The sequence below is a fragment of the Hipposideros armiger genome, unplaced genomic scaffold (assembly GCF_001890085.2).
Source record: "Hipposideros armiger isolate ML-2016 unplaced genomic scaffold, ASM189008v1 scaffold_53, whole genome shotgun sequence".
NCBI classification, from domain to species: domain Eukaryota; kingdom Metazoa; phylum Chordata; class Mammalia; order Chiroptera; family Hipposideridae; genus Hipposideros; species Hipposideros armiger.
In genome coordinates, this window is record NW_017731403.1 from 55,383 (window position 1) to 59,270 (window position 3,888).

The following is a 3,888-nucleotide window of genomic DNA, read 5'->3' on the forward strand; positions in this document are numbered from 1 at the left end:
AAAAAAAAAAAAAAAAGAACAAGGTGAACCTCAGGAATACAAAAGGAAGAAAAGTATAAAATGAAACATGAAATTAATAAATTATAAAATAGTAAAGTAGAAGAGTTGGTAAATAAAGCAAAAACCTTTCTCTGTAAAAAATAAAATATACTACTCTAATTAGCCTAATCAAGAAAATGGGGAGAAACCATAAATATACAAAAATACAAATGAAAAGAACGAAATTAAAACATATGGAAGAAATGAAATTATAAGAGTAATTTGCAAATTTCTGTGCCTATAGTTTGAAAACTTGCATAAAATGGAAGGTTGTCTAGTAAAGTAGGTGCTACCAAAATTTACCTCAGAAGAAAGAAAAAAATATATACAGACTAATGGTCATGGAAAAAAATTGAAAACTTTATTCAAAGACTTTCCCCTCAAAAAAGTTCTAGGCCAATAGATTTTTGGATTTTTCCAGCTCAGAGAAGGAAGAAAAATCTCAAAAATTTTTATGAAGTCAGCCATATATTTTATGAATTTATTACCAAAAATCATACAAAAGCAGAATAAAAAAGGAAACAAAGTAAAAAATATTTATAATTTTAATGTAAAAATTTAAAAGAAAAATTAGTTAACAGTATTTAACAGTATTATTTAAAGAACTATTCATGACCCCATGAAGTAAAGTTTGTTCTAGCAACTCAGGATGGTTCATTATTAGGGAGTCTATTAAAATATTTTCACCATTACAAGAAAAATTATATGATCATCTCAATAGATACATTTGGTAAAATCCCACATCAATTGCTGACGTTTTAAAAAAAGAAAGAGATGAATTTTGTTTGAGCATTATTTATATAATGGTCTCAAAGTCAGTAGCAGGCTTGATAGTAAAACATTGGAGCATTTCCATTAATGTTGGGAACAAAACAAGGATGCTTTGTTACCTTTTATTTAGTGTAGTTCTTATGCATTAGCCAATTCAGTTAGGCAAGAAAAAAATAAAAGATACAAATATTGGAAAAGTGAAGAAAAATTTAATGTGCTCATGGGGCATAATTAAGAACTTAAATTTTCAAACTAATTTTAGAATTAACTCCTGTTTCAGCAAAGGCCTGTTATGTTCATATCAGGAATAGTAGCAAACATATTCTTAACTTTTTCTCCTTTCAAGGAACTAAGAATAAGGAGTTAATGGAAGAGAAACTATCTTTCATAATAATATTACGAATGTAGAGGCATTTACAAAATGTGAGCAAAAAAATAGTTTAATACTAAATGGGAAAAAAATGCCCGTGATTATAACACCAAACTAAATGTTAGAGTACTCACAAATGTGAAATGGAATTTAATCTATGATTTGATCAATTTAGTAAATTCCCTCTGAAACAGAAAAATAGCTTTATTTAGATAATTTCTAAGGTCAGAGTCTACATACAGTTGACTAATTTACTCAGAATTTCATTTTATTTTGTCAATAGAGAAACAGTTCAATAATCATTTTTTTCTTTGTTTTTCTCATTTGAGTATCTGAGGTCTTACTTTGTCCTGTTGACTTAAATTTACTTTAAAAATACTTAGACATATAATAGGATGATTTAATTGTAAATATGTAGCAAAATAAATATATGAAGAGTAACTGCAACTTTTGAAATATTTTATTCATAAATTTTGTTGGCATCAGTGAGGTTTAGGAAACCACTTTTATATAGTTAAATACTGTAAAGTTTTGGAAAATACAGACATACAGAGGAAATGTTCTATCAAAGAGAGATTAAATGATAGCCAAAAGTATACAGGCTGAAGAAAACTGAGAAATACCTGAGATGTTAGTTTTATCAACATGACAAAATATTTATAGAAACATCTATATACAAACATTATATGCATATTCACATACTCCTTTATACTTGAAGCTAAATTAAGTTTTTCTCTTTTTACAGATTACCAACTATTTTCCACAGAAGCAATGCCATGGAATACAAAATATACTGACATTTTGTTTTCTTCTCAAAAACAATCCTTGCTAAATTTAATATGTTTGAGAATCCCTGTGTTATAAACATTTTCAGTAAAAGTTGGTTGAGATTGTAAATGTTTAATTTGTTGAAAATTTAAAAAGCATCTTAAAATATTTTTTCTTAGGGTTGTAATGATAAGTAGTGTGTAATAAGGCTATGAATAATGATGTTTCTTAAATTCCTGCAGCTTTGAGAGTGCTGATGTACATGTTCTTTTGTTATTTTTATTAAAGGCACTCAGTAGAGACCTGAGTTTTAATGAGCTATTTTAGTTTATCCTATTTGGATTTTTATCAATGACAAAATCACCAGAATGCCCAAGAGCTAAAAAATCTTAGTACGTGAATACCAACTAAACTTATTGGAGGATTTGGCCATGATCCATCCAATAGTCCAATAAGCAAATTCCTATTTACATTCTGTAAAATTGATGTCTGATTGCTACAAACATATCAAGAGATTAATTTTTTCTACCAACTAGTAGTATTTACTTTATCTTAAAATAAGTTATTTTACCTTGTAACATCTGAAAGTCAACCAGTCTTGTCCATTACCAGAAAGAAAACTATCTTACTAGTAGAGGATCCTGAATACACTGGGAGAACTTTTTGCATCAGATCACTGTTTGCTGGATGCAGAATTAACCTCAGATGGGTGTTGAGATTATCTCCTTTCACGTTCCCCTAGGTTTTTCCTTTCTGACAACCCCCTCTTGCATAACCACCTACTCCACCAAGCAGGTTGCTGGCTCTCTGAGTGGATAGGATTCAGTCTTACATTCTTCAGAGTGTCTTGTCTGAAAACCTTTATCTTGTTAATGTTGACCACTGATTATAGCCTAAATCACTACTTACACTAATAAAGTCCTTAAATCTCACTTCTCCTAAACCTGTGTGAAGAACATATGGAAAGAAGGGAGCAGAATGAGACAAAAAGTGCATTCTTTTTTAAAAAATGAATTGCCTTGTCAAGATAGGAACTTGAAAGCTGAGAGGGCCTCTTGCTCTGAAGCCACAGATGCATGGGGCAACATTAGCTAGTACTATACACAGTAATTCAACTAGCATGAATTTTGGGTTGTCAAAATAAGAAAAGAAAATCGAATATTAATTTAAGCAGCAGTTCCCAGGCGTTCTCAGAAAGCCAGAAACTTAGGCCACTGACATTTTTTAGAGCTCTCCGGTATTAAAATAAAGAAGAAGAAATACCAAAACATGGTTACCAAAATTGTGGGATGTTTTAAAATATTTTATATTTAACAAATTAATATCTTATACAAAATCACAACAAAATAGGTTAACTAGGAATATAGGATTTGTATTAAGTGTTAACAGGGCACTGTAGATGAAGTGGTCTGATGCTGAACCCAAGTTTAAAATTATGTCCTTAAAAATATTTTTTTTTCATATCCTATCAGTATATATTTGTGACCGAGTGTATAACCTTATTTGGTGATAACGCCAAATGTTTTCCCCACGTTCCTGGCAGCTCCTAGTAAACATCATTTCCTTAACCTAAACATCGAGGAACCCAACTATCTAGGCTTCCTACCTAAAGCCAGAGCTCGTATCTCCTAAGGCAGTGCATTTTTAAGATGGTGAAGAGCCATTTGAAAATCTCATGAAAGCTCTGGCTCTTTCTGCGTCCCACTCCCCCCCCCCAAAATACACATACATTATGTGTATAATTGGGGGTTGGGGGCTAGCTATTCCCTAAAATCCATCAAATATAGGCTGTGGGCTCCAGGTTCATAAGTCCTCCTATGAAAAGTTCTCTCCCCAAAATTTTATTATTTCTCCATGAAGACAGGACTTGGGTTGAAGAGTGTCAGAGAGCTCAGAAACAACGCGTCGATTCCGTGGCGGTGGAGGGAAGGGTGGGAAGA

The 3,888-nt window shown here is 31.5% G+C and overlaps 1 long non-coding RNA gene across 1 annotated transcript in view; it reads left to right on the forward strand.

Moving 5' to 3' along the window:
* LOC109381778 (uncharacterized) overlaps positions 1-3,226 on the forward strand; it is an 8,810-nt gene extending 5,584 nt beyond the window's left edge. The window contains exon 4 of the long non-coding RNA XR_002123807.1: positions 1,926-3,226. This is a non-coding gene — a long non-coding RNA (uncharacterized LOC109381778). The remainder of the gene's footprint in view (positions 1-1,925) is intronic.
* The last annotated feature ends 662 nt before the right edge of the window (positions 3,227-3,888 follow it).